This window comes from Cynocephalus volans, chromosome X (assembly GCF_027409185.1).
Source record: "Cynocephalus volans isolate mCynVol1 chromosome X, mCynVol1.pri, whole genome shotgun sequence".
Classification (NCBI taxonomy): domain Eukaryota; kingdom Metazoa; phylum Chordata; class Mammalia; order Dermoptera; family Cynocephalidae; genus Cynocephalus; species Cynocephalus volans.
This window is the reverse complement of record NC_084478.1, coordinates 57,451,887-57,471,799: the sequence shown is the minus strand read 5'-3', so window position 1 is coordinate 57,471,799 and position 19,913 is coordinate 57,451,887. Positions and strand designations below refer to the sequence as shown.

The 19,913-nt window shown below is 35.2% G+C and overlaps 1 protein-coding gene across 1 annotated transcript in view; it reads left to right on the top strand.

The window, feature by feature from the left end:
• Window positions 1-19,913, top strand: part of CASK (calcium/calmodulin dependent serine protein kinase) — a 378,414-nt gene that overhangs the window by 65,333 nt on the left and 293,168 nt on the right. The gene's annotated exons all lie outside the window — the stretch shown is intronic.

The following is a 19,913-nucleotide window of genomic DNA, read 5'->3' as shown; positions in this document are numbered from 1 at the left end:
TTAATTGATTTATTTTTAGTGTTTTAATCTTTAAAATCTTATGGTAAGATTTAGATGTTTTATACTTTATGGTTTCATACTCTGGAATTAGCTATTGCTGCTTTTGAATATAAATTATTTGATGCACTTAGCAAAATTTAAAATTTACTTTTAAGCAGGCTTTGCAACTAAGTTATGTTTCTTTTAACTTTTTTGTATAAATTTAGTTCATTAAACATATAGATGTATTGAATCTTTATTTCTCTTAAATATTCTGATACTGTTTATAGACTTAGTAAAATTTCAATTTAAAATCACAAGTCTAAACCAATTACTCAATTACATATATTAAATTGGAGTAATATAGGCCAAATTTTCTTAAGCATTGTTACAAATAATTAAAATAAGCATTCATAACTTATTTCTTAACCCCAAATTATTAATAACAGAGGTTTGATTTATCTTATCAGTATACAAATTCTAAATCTCTCGAGGCTAAAGACATTTTTTAGGGCGACAATTAGTTACCTTCCCGTTTGGCTGAGGTTGTTTATTGACAGATTTCTTCAGCCAGATGTCTGGAGCTTTAGACCCAGAATACGAGGCTGAACTTCTGTTTATTGTCACCTAGTCAGGGAGTCAAACTCCAAACTTAAAAAGGGGAGGAGAGCTTGGTTTATAGTCCATATACCTGGGTTTAAGTCCTGTTTTTACTTAATATAATATATAGGAGCTTGTCACTTAAGTCGTAGCTCACTCCTTCATTGCTTCGGCTATATAAATGTCTTCCAGTTCTGTTCTGAACACAAGGCCAGACCATTCCACTGATCCTTCATACTCTTAAGCCTCTTTGAATTTCATGGCATCCTGTACTCTTTTCATATCTGTCCTATATGATAAGACTGCAGCCTATAGATATTAAATGACATTTTGTTGAATTCTTCATATTACTCGGGATTTTGGTCAGAGTTTAATGTGAAAATATGCAACTGTCCTTTCATATTTATGGCACCAGATATAGTTTTCTCATTTTCTTTAGCACAATGACTCATTATAAAGTTAACTGAGAAACAGAATCAAAATTCCATCTTCACTACCTCCACCATTTTTTTTTTTGCAGTGAGGTTCCCATACTCTCTATTGCTCATGTTCACACTAGCTTACTTTATTCTAATTTGGACACATTTTATTATAAAATGTATACTACTCATATATGTACTGAATAGGAAATTATTTTATTACATAAAACCTCTCTGAACAATGACCCTCCCTCCCCCCACCCAACTTCTTTCAACCCCTTTCCAGTCACTACAGGCAAAACATCTTATCCTCCTGCTCTTACAGTTCATTTACAAATTGTTAGGGTCCAAAATGACCTCATTCATGGCTAAGCATAGAACATGCTGTATTAAGAAGACACATATTTTGAAATGAAATTTAGTACAATAAAAAGGAATTCATAAGTTCAAATAAGAGATCTAGAAATATCTATATTTAAGATTGCATTCTAAACCTATCTTCCAAGCAACTGATAACTTAAAATATATTTTATTCTTTATTATTTTCTTTTTCTAGTTTATTATTTTACTTTTGGCTTTGTGGTGTATTTGATCTTTGTCATTACCTCAATATGTTTTCCTGTTTTCTTAGTGCATTTGTATTCAAATATATTATTGAGTGAAATAGGTTTCATAAAGGGTCACCTGGGAACCTATCACATGCTATTTATTTGGTTAGATCATTTTAATACAAAGACGAATAAAAAGAACACCAGCCCTTAAGGGACATACATTTTAATAATCCCCAACCATTGTTTATTACATAACTTTTATTAGAAAAATATGTAATAAATTCTAAGTAAATAACTTATAAATTAACTTTTCAAATGAAATGTTTTTATTAGTTGGAGACAACCTATATCTGTTTTAATATTTTAAATTCTTATAGCTCTACTGAAGATGATATATTATTATTACTTGTATATCTGTTCTCTATTTTTACCATCAAAATCATAATGTTTTTGTTTAATAGGGGTTCTTAACTTGCAGGTTGCAGGGTATCCAATAATTCCATGAAATTGTAAGCAGAATTATGTTTATTTTACTAGAAAGAGTGTCCACAGCTTTTATTAGACTCCTAAAAAGGTATGTTATTCCTAAATGGTTTGGAATTTCTTTTACACGTATGAAAAAGTGATATTGATTCTTATGAACATGAGATGAATAAGAAGTTTCTATTAAGTGAAAGCTGGGTGAATTTATATTAGGTTATTACTTCTGACTGGGTGATATTTTTATACTTACATATACAGGTTCTATTAAGGAAATTCCTAGATTATTATCTTGAACTTTTAATTAATATACTTTTTTGTCTCTAATTCTGCTGAGCCACTAATTAAATTAAACTTTTTGTTTTCAAAATAGGTATGAAAATTAAATCAGGCAAATTATTATAAGGAAATTAGGTAAGATGTAGAGAATTGGAATTGAATTGTCAAAGTTTCAAGTTCTTGGCAGCACTCAATTCTTTATGGTTTAATTGTAAAAATCCAAAAATGGCAGTTTTTATTTTGGAGTATTATAAGTTGTCTTCTAGAAAGAGTATATATTGCATTCTAGTTTGCTTAGTCTCCAAGAATATCTCATTCTAGAAGTCCCAGATAGTGGGTGGTGTCAGCAAAATTGGAAGAATAAGAACTTTCAACAACTCTCACTTCCATTAAAAAGAACAGGAAAGGTGACAAATGTGAGAACCAACTTTTTTCATGGCTCTGGAAATTGACCAAACGTTTACAGCTATATAGGAAGAATTTGTTCAAGAAAAATGGCTGATTCTTAGTAAGAACAGTGAGTTTCATAGTCCTGTAACTTCCCCAATTTCCATCCCCTCTCTACAGGTTCACAGTAACTTTAAAAACAATCAGTTTACAATCATCATGAAAACCAGCAACCTGGCAGCTACCGGAGAATGCAGAACAGGGATAAAACTCCTTCAAAACCTCATTTCCTGCATATTGTCAGTTTTTGACTTGTCTGGTAGTTCCCTGGAAGACTCTACTTGTAATGCTGTCTTTGTTTGGCCTGACTCAGAGATCACCCAATGCAAAATAATCTTTTCTCCAGGGGCGTTTGCTAAACTTTTAGAGGTAACTTCATTGTTGCCTGAGGCAGTGGATAACAATTGAGGCAAACAAAAAGCTAGCCTAAAAGCTTAAAAAGAAAAGTTGGGGAATGAGATTTTCATAGAAGCTTTAAAAAAGCTACAACATATTCCTGGGAATCAAGAAAGCCTTGTACATATCTAGGGCTGTGCACATACTCAGGAAAGATCTGGGAAGGCTGTAAGCTCTCACCTCTCTCTGACTTTCAGGCTGTGCAAGCAGGAATTGAATGGTAAGGCAGAGATGTCAACTCCCTGACTGAATGTTGAAAGTGTGCCCCACAGACACAAAGCCCCTGAGCAAAGACTAAGCTAACCAGGAAGAGAGTTCAGTGGCCACACACAACAAAGAATATAGCCTTTAAAGAATTTCTTTCTAAAAAAAAATCACTAAGCAAGAACAACAGTAATCAGCAACAGCAGCAAACCCTAGAGGAGGGGAGATTCTGATTTTTAGAGTTGACACGTAATATTATTTAAGACATCCAGTTTTCAATGAAATATTATAGGCATGCAAAGAAAAATAGGGCTAATACACAGCGGGGGAAGCAATCAATAGAAACTGTCCCTGAGCAAGCCCAGCTGTACCTACTAGAAAAGTAGTTTAAATTAGCTATTTTTAATATGCTCAAAGAAACAAAGGAAACCATGTCTAAAAAACTAAAGTATGAGAACAATATCTTACCAAATAGAAAATACCAATAGTGAGATAGAAACTACACAAACAAAAAGAGAGAACCAAACAGAAATTTTGGAAATGAAAAGTACAATAACCAAAATGAAAAATTCACTAAAGGGGCTTAGCAACAGATGTGAGCAGAGGAAAGAATCCAAATCAGGAGACTTGAAAACAGGTTTATTGAGATTATCTGGACTCAGGAACAGAAAGGAAAAAGAATGAGCAAAAAGAACAGAGCCTCAGAGGCCTCTGGGATGCCATCAAGCATACCAATATATGCACAATAGGAACCCCAGAAGGAGAAGAGAAAAAGGAGTAGAAAGAAAATTTGAAGAAATAAAACTTCTCAAATCTGATGAAAAACAATAATCTATACATCCAGGAAATTCAACAAACTCCAAGTAGGATGAACCCCCAAACACATCACAATCAAACTGTCAAAATGTACAGACAAGGAGAGTACCTTGAAAACAGCAATGGAGAAATGACTTATAGTATACTTATAGCAGATTTCTCATCAGAGATTTTAGAGACCAGAAAACAATAGAATATCATTCAAAGTGGTAAAAGAAAACAGATTGTCTACTAAGAATTCTTTATCCAGCAAAACCATACGTCAAAAATGAAGAATAAATTAAAATATTTCCAGATAATAAAAAACTGAGAAAATGTGTCACTAGGTAGTGACAGACCTTTCCTGCAAGAAATACCAAAAGTAGTCCTTTAGGTGCAAAAGAAAAGACTTTTAGATAATAACTTGAAATTATATGAAGAAATGAAGAGCACTAGTAAAGATAACTACACATATATAAAAAAAACAATAAACGTGCTTTTGGTTGTAACTGTTTTTCATCCTAACTTATTTAAAACAGAAATGCACAAAACAACAAGTGTAAATCTGTTTTGATGGGCATACTATGTATAAAGATGTAATTGGCATGAAAATAACAGCACAGAGGAGGGAATGGAGCTATATAGAATCAAAGTGTTTGTATATTATTGGAATTATGTTTTTCTTAATCTGAACCACCTTTTTTTAAGTTAAGATGTGAATTGTCATTCCCAAATCAGCTAATAAGAAAATAACTTTAAAAACCAGTAAAAGAAATGACAAGGGACTTAAACAGATTTTTTTCTAGTGTACCATTTTAACACAAAAGAGGGACAGTAATGCAGGAATATAGGAACAAAAAAACATAGGAAATAAACAACAAAATTGCAAACATAAATTCTAACTTATCAGAAATTATATTAAATATAAATTAATTAAGCATTTCAGTTACAAGGCAGAGATCGGCAGAATGGATGAAAAACATGACCCAACTATATGCTATCTAAGAGAAACACACTTTAGATTCAGAAACACATGTAAATTGAAAGTCAGTGGATAGAAAAAGAAATCCATGCAAACAGTAACCAAAAGAGATCTGAAGTGGCTACACTAATCAGATAAAATAGCCTTTAAAACAAAAATTGTTACTAGAGCTAAAGAACATTTTGTTATAAATAAAAGGGTCAATAGATCAGGAAGATAATAGCATTATAAACATGTATGCATCTAACAACAGTGCCCCAAAATACATGATACAAAAACAGGCAGAATTGAAGGGAGAAAGAGATAGTTAGTCAATAATAGCTGAAACCTTCAATACCTGTCTTTCAATTATGAATTCAACAACTAGACAGAAGATTAACAAAGAAAGGTAAGAAAGACCTGAAAAACATTAAAAACCACCAAGACTTAACAGACATTTGTAGAATACTCCACCCAGCAACAGAAAACTACATTCTTCTCAAGTGTGCGTAGAATAGAGAATATCTCAGATAGATTGTGTATTAACCTGATAAATATGTCTCAATCAATTTTAAAGGATTGAAACCATGAAAGTATCTTCCCTGGGATGAAATTGGAAATAAATAAATGAAGGAAATTTGGGAAATACATAAATATGTGTAAACTAAGCAACACACTATTAAATAGCCAATCATTCAAAGAAGAAATCGCAAAGAAAATTAGAAAATATTTTTAGATGAATGAAAACAAAAAACATACCAAAATTTCTGAGATGCAGCAAAAGCAGTGATTAGAGGGAAAATTACTACTATAAATGCCTATGTTGAAAAATAAGAAAGCTCAAATCAATAACTAAACCTTCCACTCTAAGAAACTAGAAGAGAAACTAAAAGCAGGAAGAAGGAAATAATGAAGATTATAGGAGAAATAAATGAAATAGAGAATAGAAAAACAATAGAGGAAATCGCTGAAATGAAAAGTTGGTTTTTTGGAAAAAAAATTAAGACACTTTATCTAGACTGACCAATGAAAAAACAGAGATGACTCAAGTTAATAAATCAGGAATGAAAGTGGGGACATTACTAATGACATTAGAAAACTAAAAAGGATTATAAGATAATACTTAGAACAACTGTTTGCCAACAAATTACATAACCTAGGTGAAATCAACTAATTCCTAGAAAGAGGCAAACTGCCAAAACTGACTCAAGAAGAAATAGATTTGAATAGCCCTGTAACAATATCAGAGATTGACTCTGTGATTAGAAATTTCCTATATGGAAAAGCCCAGGCTCAGAAAGCTTCATTGGTGAATTCTACTACATGTTTATGAATTAATATCATTTGCTTATATTTTCCTTCTAAAAAATAGAAGAGCGAACACTTCCCAACCTATTCTGTGAGGCTGCAAGGCTGCAATACCTTGAAACCAAAACCAGACAAAGACACCACGAGAAGGTGTTGATATCCCTTATGAATATAAACATATCTGTCCTCAAGAAAATACTAGGGAACTGAATCCAGCAATTTACAAAATGCTTTATAGTTCCCCAAAAAAGTTACATCTGGAGGATTGTGGGAAGACGGAAGACTATAGAGAAATGTAGAATGTATTTCTCCAACAGAAGACCAGAACAGGCACTTCACTACCAGCACTGCACTCACCAGTGACATCATCAGGAACCAAAACCATCATTCTCCTTCCCACTGTGAGTTTGGCCTCATCCCATGCTGCTGTTGCCCACAGCATGGCTCTAGCTGCTGCTGTTGCCTGCAACACGGCTACAGCTGCTGCTATTACCTGCAGCATGGCTCCAGCTGCTGCTGTTGCTGGAAAACACCCAAATTGGTACCACAGCTCTGACCAGGCCAGATGTGAACAGGATCCCTGCCCACACTGCTACACCAGTTAGCCCAGCCATGTGTGGTTCCCCTGCCACAGCCACCTGCAGTGCAGCAGGCTTTGCTAGTGGCTGTCTACAACCCTGTACCAGCCAGACCAACCATGCACGGGACCCCTGCCCAAGCAGCCTCAACAGCCAGCTCAGCCTCTTGCAGGTCCCCTGCAGTAGTTGTGTGCAGTGCAGCTGCTGCCACCATAGCCATCGCACCAGCAGGACTGGCTGGGTCTGAGGGAGTGAGCAAGGAAGTGGCAGTCTCCAGAATCACTGCTTTTGCAGAAAATTAACCCTGCAGCTGCCACGACCACTAAGGGAGTGAGTGAAAAAGTGACAGGCCCCAGCACTGCTTCCCCTGCAGCAAATTGGCCCTGCAGCCACCAGGGCCACTGCAGATGAGAGTGGGGCAGTTGCAGCCATTGCTGCTGCTGTTGTCACCACGAGGTAACTCAGCTGCCACCTAGGACAGCACCAAGGACACCACAGACAAGAGTGAGGCAGTTCCAACCAATGGCAGTACTCCTGCCCCTGTGAGGTAACCCCACTACTACTGCAGACACCTCAGAGGCATCAGAGGCTGTTGCAGCTAAAAGTACCACTGCCACCCCACAAGGTAACCTCACTTCCCCCACTTCTACTGCAGACATCACAGGTGGGAGGGAGGCAGGTGCAGCCTCTGGCACCACTGCTAACCCCACGAGGTAAGCCTGCTGTCACTGCAGACACAGCAAACTCGAGGGAGGCAGCTTCAGCTGCCAATACAGCTGCCACCCTCGCAAGGTAACCCCTCTACCACTGTGGACACTGTAGAGGCAAGGGAAGGGAAGCAGTTATAGCCACTGGTGCAGCTGGCACCTCCACGAGTTAACCCAGCTGTTGCTACAGTCACGTTAGCTGCACTGACAGCTGTGGAGGCCACTACAGCCAAGCAGGCAGCTAGTGCAGCCATCACTGTCTCAGTCACTGCCACCACCAGCACCACCCCTGTAGCAAATTGACCCTGCAGCCACCAGGGCCACCATCATTGTGCAAGCAGCCTTCCACTGCTGGAGCCATTTCTGCCACACAGCCAACCCAACAAAGCCACTGCCACAACCATTGCCACCATGAGGGTGACGTGCAACCACAGCAGAAGCCATAGCAGCCACTGCAGCTATGCAGGCAGACAGCCAACTACTCATCTGAATTGACCCAAAGACGTCCACCAGCAGAGTCCAGGAAAAGAGAATAACAGAAGGAAGAACAGCTCTTCCAGATGACTAAACATCAACTTAAAGATACTAAAAATATGAAAAAACAAGAAAATATGAGTCTACCAAAGGAATATCATGACCTGAAAGAGTCAGACCCCATAGAACAGGAAACAATTGAAATGACTGAGAAGAAATTCCTTGTAAAAATCTTTAGGAAACTCAATGAGACGCAAGAAGATGCAGATAGACAACACAATGAACGGAGCAAAACTATGCAGGATATGAAGGAAGATATCTACAAAGGGATTAATACTTTAGAAAAGAATGTAGAAGAACTTATGGAACTGAAAGAGCCATTCAGCAAAATAAAAAACACAAGTGAAAGCTTAAGCAACAGGATAGAGCAAGCAGAAAAAGAATTTCTGACCTTGAAGACTATCTCTTCAAAATAACTCAGGCAGATAAAAAAAATTTACTTTTAAAAGAAGATAAGAGAGAGAGCAGATAACCACAAGTGTACAAACATCCAAATCCTGGGTATTTCTTAAGGGGAGGAGAAAGGAAAAGGCATTGAGAACATATTCAATGAAATAGAAGAAAACTTCCCAGACGTGGACCTTCAGATTCAAGAGGCTCAAAGATCTCCAAACAGATTCTATCCAAAAAGGTCCTCTCCAAGACACATTATAGTCAGACTGTTCAAAGCCAAAGACACGGAGAGAATCCTAAAAACAGCAAGAGAAAAGTGTCAAGTCATGTATAAAGGAGTCCCCATCAGAAAACAGCAGACTTCTCAACAGAAACTCTATGAGCCAGAAGAGAATGGGATGATATAGTCAAAATACTAAAAGAAAAATCTGCCAGCCAAGAATACTATATCCCATGAAGCTATCATTCAGAAATGAAGGAGAAATAGTATATTTCCCACACAAACTAAAACTGGAAGAGTTCACCACTACATGACCAGCCCTGCAAGAAATGCTCAAGGAAGTCCTGCATGTGGAATCCAAAAAACAATAATCACTTCCATGAATACACAAGAAAGAACAAAACCCACAAATAGAACAAAAATGCAAATGAGAAACAGAAAACGTATCTTACCATTTCAAAAAACCAAAAACACCAAAGAAAAACAATAAATTGAGAAGAAAGAAACATAAGATATTCAAAACATCCAATGAAAATCAGTAAAATGCCAGAAGCAACACAATACTTTTCAGTAGCAACCCTAAATGTAAGTGGATTAAATTCCCCACTCAAAAGACACAGACTGGCTAATCGGATTAAAAAGCAAGACTCTAATATTTAGTGTTTACAGGAGACACAACTTACCTTTAAAGACACACACAGACTAAGAGTGAAGGGATGGAAAAAGATTTACCACACAAATGGAGATCAAAAATGAGCAGGAGGAGCTATTCTTATATCAGATAAAATAGACTTTAAGCCAAAAATTATTTTAAAAAAAGACAAAGAAGGCCAGTGTATAATTATAAAGGGATCTATCCAGCAAGAAGATATAACAGTCAAATATATATGCACCCAACATTGGAGCACCCACATATATAAAGCAAACACTATTGGACTTAAGGACATAGACCCCAATACTATAATAGTAGGGGACCTAAACAGCCCTCTCTCAAATTGGACAGAACATCTAGGAAATAAGTCAGTAGAGAAACATAGGATTTTAACCACACATTAGACCATTTGAACTTGGCACATATCTACAGAACATTTCATGCAACAACTACAGAATATACATACTTATCACCAGTTCATGAAACATTCTCAAGGATAGATCACATGCCAGGTCACAAATCAAGCCTCAACAATTTTTAAAAAGTTGAAATCATTTGAAGTTTCTTTTCAGACCACGATGGATTAAAACTAGAAATTAATAACAAGCAAAACTCTGGAAACTGTACAAACACATGAAAATTAAACAACATGCTCTTGAACAACATCTGGGTCCCAGAACAAATTAAACAAAAAATGTGTAGAAAATAATGAAAATAATGAGACATGATACCAAAACATACGTGATGCCGTAAAAGCAAATCTAAGAGGGAAGTGTATTGCATTAAATGCTTACATGAAAAGAACAGAAAGTTTTCAAATTAACAACCTAACACTACACCTCAAAGAATCAGAAAAACAAGAACAACCAAATCCCAAATGTAGTAGGCAGAAAGAAATAATTAAAATCAGAGCAGAACTAAATGAAATAGAAACTCAAAAACAATACAAAAGACCAATCAAACAAAAAGTTGGTTTTTCAAGAAGATAAAATGCACAAACCATTAGGAACTAACTAAAAAAAGAAGAGAGAAGACCCAAATAACAAAAATTAGAAATGAAAAAGGAAACACAACAGCCAATAACACAGAAATACAAAGAATCATTAGAGACTATGATAAACCACTACATGCCAACATATTTGAAAACCTGTAGGAAATGGATAAATTTCCGGACATGTACAAACTACCAAGACTAAACCAGGAAAAATAGAAAACCTGAACAGACTGATAACAAGCAAAGAGATTGAAGCAATAATCAGAAGTCTTCCAACAAAGAAAAGCCCAGGACCAGATGCCTTTACTGCCAAATTCTACCAAACACTTAAAGAAGAATTAATACCAATTCTTTTCAAACTATTCTAAAAAACTGAAATAGAAGGCATTCTCCCAAACTCATTGCATGAGGCCAGTGTCACCCTGATACCAAAGCCAGACAAAGATTCAAACAAAAGAAAACTACAGGCCAATATCCTTGGTGAACATAGATGCAAAAATCCTCAACAAAATCTTCACAGTCAGAATACAGCAACACATCAAAAAAATTATACACCATGACAAAGTGGGATTCATGCCAGGGATGCAGGAATGGTTCAACATACATAAATCAATAAATATGATACATCACATCAACAAAATCAAGGACAAAAACCATGTGATTATCTCAATAGATGCAGAAAAAGCATTTGACAAAATTCATCATCCCTTCATATTAAAGGCTCAGCAAATTAGGTATAGAAGTATCTCAACATAATCAGTGCTACTACATATGACAAACCATCTGCTAACATCATCCTGAAAAGCTTTCAGCTTTTCCCTTGAGAAGGGGAACAAGACAAGGATGCCCACTCTCACCACTCCTATTCAACATAGTACTGGATGTACTAACCAGAGCAATCAGGGAAGAGAAAGAAATAAAGGGCATCGTTCAGATTGGAAAAGATGATGTCAAATGGTCCCTGTTTGCAGAAGACATGAACCTGTATGTAAAACAGCCCAAAATCTCTACAAAAAAATTCTTAGAGTTTATAAACAACTTTTATAACGTTTCAGGATACAAAATCAACACACAAAAATCTGTAGCTCCAATAAATTAGCAGAAAATCAAGGAAGCAAGCCTATTTACAATGGTCACACACACAAAAATATAATACCTAGGAATCAACTGAACCAAGGAGGTGAAAGATCTCTACAATGAAAGCTACAAATCAGTGTTTAAAGAAATTAAAGAGGACACAAAAAGATATTCCTTGCTCATGGACTGGAAGAACCAGCATTGTGAAAATGTCCATACTTCCTAAAGCGCTCTATAGATTCAGTGCAATCTCCATCAAAATACCAATGTCATTCTTCACAGAAATAGAAAAAACAATCCTAATATTCACATGGAACAATATAGCCAAGGGCAATCTTGAGCAAAATAAATAAATAAATAAATAAAGCTGGAGGCATAACACTGCCTGACTTCAAACTGTATTACAAAGCTACAGTTACCAAAACAGGATGGTACTGACATAAAGGCAGACACTCAGAACAATGGAACAGGATAGAACCCAGAAGTCAACCCACAAATCTATAGTCAGCTGATATTTGACAAAGGCAACAGGAACGTACATGGAGAAAGACTGCCTCTTCAATAAGTGGTGCTGGGAAAACTGGTTATCCATATGTAGAAGAATGAAACTAGACCTGTACCTCTCACCATGCACCAAAATCAACTGAAAATGGATTAAAAACATATAAGATTGGAAACTGTAAAGCTCCTAAAATAAAACACGGGGAGAAAACTTCAAGATGTAAGACTGGGCAAAGATTTTATGAATATGACCCCCAAAGCACAGGCAACAAAAGGAAAAATAAACAAATGAGATTATATCAAACTACAAAGCTTCTGCACAGCAAAAGAAACAATTAACAGAGTCAAGAGACAACCCACAGAATGGGAGAAAAATATTTGCAAACTATGCATCTGATAAAGGATTACTATCCAGAATATTCTCAAACAACAGTAAAAACAACAGGAACTCAAACAACAGTAAAAAACAAGTAACCCAATTAAAAATGGGCAAAGGAGTTGAATAGGCATTTCTCAAAGGAAGATATGCATATGGCCAGCAGACACATGAAAAAATGCTCAACATCACTAAACATCAGGGAAATGCAAATCAAAACCACATTAAGATCCCATCTCACCCCAGTAGACTGGCTGTCATCTAAATAATGGAGAATAACAAATGCTGGCAAGGATGTTAAGAAAAGGGAAACCTCCTACACTGTTGGTTGTACTGTGAATTGGTGCAGCCATTATGGAAAATGGTGCAGATTCCTTAAACAACTTCAGATAGAACTGCCATATGATCCAGCAATTCCACTTCTGGTATATACCCAAAGGAATGGAAAGCTTCATGGTGAAGATGTACCTGCATTCCCATGTTTATCACAGCTCTATTTACAATAACCAAATGTTGGAACCAACCTATATGTCCATCATCAGATGCCTGGAATAGGAAAATGTGGTATATATGCACAATGGAATATTACTCAGCTATAAGAAAGAATGAAATATTGCCATTTGCAGCAACATGGATGAACTTAGGAAAAGTCATATTAAACAAAATAAGTCAGGTACAGAAAGAAATACCATGTGTTCACATAAGTGGGAGCTAAAATTACAAACATAAGTAAAAGGAAGACAGAAAGATAACAAAAGAAAAAAAAGTTAAATCTGTAGTTATCTTATGGCCAAGCCATTTCATTCCTAGGCTTATACCCAAGAGAAATAAAACATATATCTGCATAAAACCTTGTATTCATAGCAACATTGTTCATAATAGTCAAAAGATAGAACCCAAATGTCTGTCAAATGATGAATGGTTAAACAAATTGTGGTATATCCATACATTGGAGTGTTTTTCATTATGTTTAGCAAAAGAAACTAGTTATAAGAAATCACATATTATATATTCCATTTATATGAAATGCCCAGAGTGGGCAAATCTATAGTGATGGAAGAAAGTAGATTAGTGATTCGCAGGGTATGGGGAAAGATTAGATGGGGAGTGTCTTATAATGGGTATGGGATTTATTTTTTTTGAGGTAATTAAATTTTCAAAATTTGAACGTGGTAATGGTTGCATGACTGCGAATATACTAAAATCCACTAAATTGTATAATTTATACTTCATGGGCAAGTTGTGTGGTATGTTAATTATATCTCAATAAAGACTGTTTGAAAAGTATTATATACCATCAGTAAGTGGAATTTACCAGAAATGAAAGCTTGGTTAAACATTTAAAAATCAATCAATGCAATACACCTTATTAATACAGAAATGTACAACAGACACATGATCATCTCAATAGACACAGAAAATGCATTTAACAAAATCCAATACCCTTTTATGATAAAAACACTAAACAAACTATGAGGAGAATGGGATGTTCTTCAACTTTTTAATAGGCATCTAAGAAAAACTAGTGGCTAACTTGATACTTAATGTTGTAAGACAATGTTTTCCTCCTATCAGGAGTAACTATTCTCAGCACTGTACTGGAAAGTTTGCCAGAGCAATTACGTAAGAAATGGAAATAAAAAGCATTCAGATTGGAAAGTAAAAAATAAAACTTTCTCTATTTGCAGATGATATTACTGTGTGTGTAGAAAATCCTAAGAAATCAAAACCAAGAAAAAACCCTCTTAAGTGTAACAAGTGATCTTAAAAAGGTTGCAGGATACAACAACAATATATAAAAGTAATTTTCAGCAGTGTTACCAAGAAGATACAGTGGAGAAAGAATAATTTTAAAACATTGGTATTGGGACAACAGGATATTGACATACAAAAGCATGAAGGTGAACCCCTACCTCACACCATATACAAAAGTTAAAGTAAATCAAAGATCCAAATGTATGAGTTAAAACTATGGATCTTTTAGAAGAAAACATAGGTGTAAATCTTCATGACCTTGTATTAAGTATTGGTTTCTTAGATATGAAACCTCAAGCACTTGCAGCAAAGAAAAAATAGATAAATTGGACTTCACCAAAATTAAAAACTTTTGTGCTTTAAGAGTCACTAGAACAGAACTGAAGCTGCTAAAGGTGGGGGAGTTAGAGGGGAGGTTAGCAAGAAATTAGTAAAGGGTCACATTAAATGATAATACTGTGTAATGTTGGATATACTAATTATCCTGAAAAGTAAATAAATAAAATTAATAAAAGAGAAATTTCCTGAATAATGAATTAATAAAATTAATAAAAGAGAAAGTAAATAGATAAGATGGCTAGCTGGTTAGCTCAGTTGGTTAGAGCATGGTGCTGATAACACCAGGTCAGGGTTTGATCCCTGTATTGGCCACCAGTCCAAACAAACAAAAAAGCAGAAAAAAAAATAGATTTGAGGAAGATATTTGCAAATCATATGTCTGATAAGATTCTAGAATCACAGATATGAGGTTACTTCAACAAGTTTCTGGAAAAATAAAATTAAAAGATAATACAAATCTTTCTGTGAACTTTTTGAAGACTCCTTTTACACAAGGAACTCTTACTCTTAAAAGTCAACAGTACGTAAAAAGTCAGAAAACAATTAAAAATGATAATGGATTTGAATACATATTTCTTCAATGAATGTTTTACATATGGAAAATAAATATTTCAGATGATGCTCTGCATCATTGGTCTTTAAGAAAATGGAAATCTAAATCATAATGAGATATTACACACCCAGTAGGATGACTATAATCAGACAGACAAACAATAACACTTAATTAGCAAGGATATGGAGAATGTGGAACCCTCATACATTCCTGTTGGGAATGTAAAATGGTGTGGCTGCCCTGGAAAAATTTGCCAGTTCCTCAAAAGTTGAATTTAGAGAATGCTGTGACCTAGCAATTCTACTCCTTGGTGTATATCCAAATGTATTGAAAACATATGTTCACAGAAAAACTGGTGTGAGGGTATATCACAAAGTTCATGGAATGATTCATATTATCTTTTAATTCTATTTTTCCACAAACTTTTTGGAGTACCCTTGTACATGAAATGGTTATAGCAGCATTATTTGTAATAGCCAAATTGTATAAACAAATCAACTGTCCATCAACTGATGAATGGATAAACAAAATGGGATATTACATACAGTAGAATATTATTCAGCCTTAATAGTAATGAAGGGTATGCAAGGCTGGTTCAAATTCAAAAATCAATTAATGTAATCCATCACATCAACAGGCTAGAGAAGAAAAATCACTTGGTCATGTCAATAGAAGCAGAAAAAGCATTTGACAAAGTTCAACACCCAGTCATTATAAAAATGTTCAGCGAACTAGGAACAGAGAGTTTCTTCCTTAACTTAGTAAAGAACATCTACAAAAACCCTACAGCTAACATGATACTTAACGGTGAGAAACTAGGTGCTTTCCACCTAAAACTGGGAACAAGGCAAGGATGTCCCTGCTTACCACTCCTATTCAACATCCTACTGGAAGTCCTAGCTAATGCAATAAGCCAGCATATGGAAATAAAAACTATATAGATTGGGAAGAAAGAAATAAAACTGTCTTTGCTCTCAAATGACATTGTCAATAAAGAAAATTCCAAAGAACTAATCACAGCAATAAAAACTCATGGAACTAATAAGTGATTATATCAAGGTTTCAGGTTACAAGGTTAATATACAAATATCTATTGCTTTCCTATATACCAGCAATGAGAAATTGGAATTTGAAATAAAAAACACAACACCAAGGCTGGCCAATTAGCTCAGATGGTTAGACTGTGGTGTTGTAACACCAAGGTCCAGGGTGTGCATCGCCATACCAGCCAGCTGCAAAAAAGGAAAAAAAAATTTGACACCCAAAAATTTGAAATATGAATGTTTATATATACCCTTAACAAAAAATGTAAAAAATCTATACAAAGAAAACTTGAAAACTCTGATGAAAGAAATCAAAAAAGACCTAAATAAATAAAAAGATAATCCACGGCCATCTTAGGAAGACTCAAATGGTGTTAAGAATCAGCTCTTCCCAACTTGATCTATAGATTCACTGCAATGACAATCATAATCCCAGTGAGTTACTTTGTGGATATTTTCAAACTCATTCTGAAGTTTATATGGAAAGGAAAAAGGTCTGGAATAGCCACCAGATTGTTGAAGAAGAACAGTTGGAGGACTGACACTACTCAAATTCATTGATTACTTTGAAGCTGCAGTTCAGTGTCCATGGAGGTGGTCCACAACAGCCACAACCACAGCTTCTACTGCTGCAAGGATGGCTTGATGCCACAATAGCATCCACAACCACTGCACAGAATATGCAACTTCATTGACACAAGGAGACTCACTTGAGTCTGGAAATAGAGGAAGAACTCTTTCTCCTCAAAATCCACTCCAGAGTAATAGAAGCAGCAGCAGATCTACCAGATGACCAGAGATCAATGTAGATATAGTAGAAATATGAAAAAAACAGATGTGACACTGTCAAAGGAGTTTAGTAACTCTCAAGTACCAGACCCTACAGAACAGGAAACCCTTGAAATGACTGAAAAAGAATTCTGAGTGACTATCTTAAGGAAACAGTGATATAAGAGAGGACTCAAACAGCACAATGAAATGAGAAAAAATATCCAGAATATAAAGGAGGAAATTTACAGAGATTAATACCTTAAAAAAGAATGTAGCAGAACTCCTGGAACTGAAAACCCCATTCAGTGAAATAAAAACCGCAACAGGGAGCTTAAGTAGCAGATTAGAGCAAGTAGAAGAAAAAATTTCTGAACCCAGAGATGGTCTTTATGAAATAATTCAGGCAGACAAGAAAAAAAGATGAAATAAGAACTTAAAAATATGAAAGTCTAAGAGAGCTAGTAGACAACCTTAAATGTACAAACATCCAAGTCATGGGTGTTCCAGAAGGGGTGGAAGAAGTTTAAAGGCATTGAAAATCTGTTCAACGAAATAATAATGGAAAACTTCCCAGGTATAGGGAAAGACACACACCTTCATATCCAGGAAGCTCAAAGATCCCCAAACAGATTCAATCGAAAAAGATCATCTCTGAGACACATATGAGTCAAATTGGCAAAGCTCAAAAAGAGAATCCTAAAAGCAGCAAGAGAAAAATGTCAAGGCACATAAAGGAGTCTCCCTCAGACTAACAGCAGACTTCTCAACTGAAACTCTACAAGCAAGTAGAAAATGGGATGATGTATTTAAAATATTAAAAGAAAAAAAAAAAACTGCCAGCAAAGAATACTATACACAGCAAGGCTATCCTTCAGAAATGAGAGATAGTGTATTTTTCAGACAAAAAAAAGCTACAGGAGTTCATGACCACACAACCAGCTCTGCGAGAAATTCTCAAGGGAGTTCTGCATCTGGAATCTGAAAAACAATAATCAATACCACAGATACACAAGAAAGAGCAAAACCCACAAGTAAACCACAAATGAAAATAAGAAAGAAAAAAGAAACTAAATCTTACCACCTGGACAAAAAAAACCAAACATTAAGACGAATAATAAGAGGGGAAGAAAGGAATAAAAGATACTTAAAAATCTAAACAAAAATGCCAGTAATAAGACAATACTTCTCAATAACAACCCTGAATGTAAATGGATTAAACTCCCCACTCAAAACATAGAGACTGGTGGATTTTATCAAAAAACTAGACCCAAGTATATGCCATCTTCAAGAGACTCACCCTACCTGTAAACATGCACACAGACTAATAGTGGAGGGATGGAAAAGATACCACACAAATGGAAACCAAAAATGAGCAGGAATACTATTCTTATATCAAATAAAATAGACTTTAAACTGAAAACCATAAAAAGAGACAAAGAACATCACTATATAATGAGGAAAGAGATCTATCCATCAAGAAGACATAACAATCGTAAACATATCCAACCAATACTGGAGCACTCATATATATACAGCAAACACTATTTGACCTAAAGAAACAGATAGACCCCCAACACAATAATAGTCAAGGACCTAAACATCCTTCTTTCATCATTGAACAGATCATCCAGGCAACAAATCAATAGAGAAACACAGGATTTAAACTGTACTTTAGACCAATTGGACCTAGCCAATATCTAGAGATCATTTCATCCCACAACTACAGAATATACATTCTTCTCATCAACACATGGAACATTCTCCAAGATATACCACATGTTAGATCAGAAATCAAATCTCACTAACTTTAAAAAAATCAAAATCATCTCAAATATCTTTTCAGATTCCAACAGATGAAAACTAGAAATCAACAACAAGCAAAACTCAGGACTCTATACAAATACACATAAATTAAACAGATTCCTGAATGACCTATCAGTCCAAGAAGAAATTAAACAAGAAATCAAAAAATTTCTAGAAACCAGCAAAAATAAAGACACATTATATCAAAACCTGTGGGATACTGCAAAAGCATTACTAATAGAGAAGTTTATAGCAGTAAATCCTTACATAAAAAAAGTAGATTTCAAGTAAACACCTAACACTACCCCTCAAATAACTAGAAAAACAAGAACAATCCAATCCCAAAGTTAATAGGTGGAAAGAAATAAGATCATAGCAGAAAAAAATAATAGGGACACAAACAATACAAAAGATCAGTGTGAAAAAAAAAAAAGTAGTTTTTTGGAAAAGATAAAGAAAAAAGACAAGCCAGTAGGTTAACAAAAAAAAATTATACACCACAGTCAAGTGGGATTCATCTCAGGGATGCATGGATGGTTCACCGTATGCAAGTCAGTAAATATGATACACCACATTAACCTAATCAAGGACAAAAACCATATGCTTATCTCAATAGATGCAGAAAAGACATTTGACAAAAGTCAACATCACTTCATGATAAAGACTCAGCAAATTAGGTATTCAAGGAAATTATCTCAACACAATAAAATTCATTTACATGAAGCCCACCGTCAATATCATCCTGAATGTGGAAAAACTGAAGGCCTTTCCCTTAAGAACAGGAACAAGACAAGGATGCCCACTCTCACCAGTCCTATTTAACATAGTACTGGAAGTACTAGCCAAAGCAATCAGGCAAGAGAAAGAAATAAAGGGCATCCAGATAGGAAAAGTCAAAGTCAAACTGTCCCTGTTTGCAGATAACATGATCCTATATATAGAAAAACCTAAAGGCTCTACCAGGAAACTTGTAGAGCTAATTAACAATTTCAGTGATGTTGCAATATATAAAATCAATGCCCAAAAACCAGTTGCATTTATATTTTCCAATAACAAACTAACAGAAAGAGAAATCAAGAAAGTAAGCCCATTACAATAGTTTCCAAAAAAAATAAAATGCCTAGGAATCTATTTAACCTAGGAGGTGAAAGATCTCTTCAATGAGAACTACAAATCATTATTGAAAGTAATTAAAGAA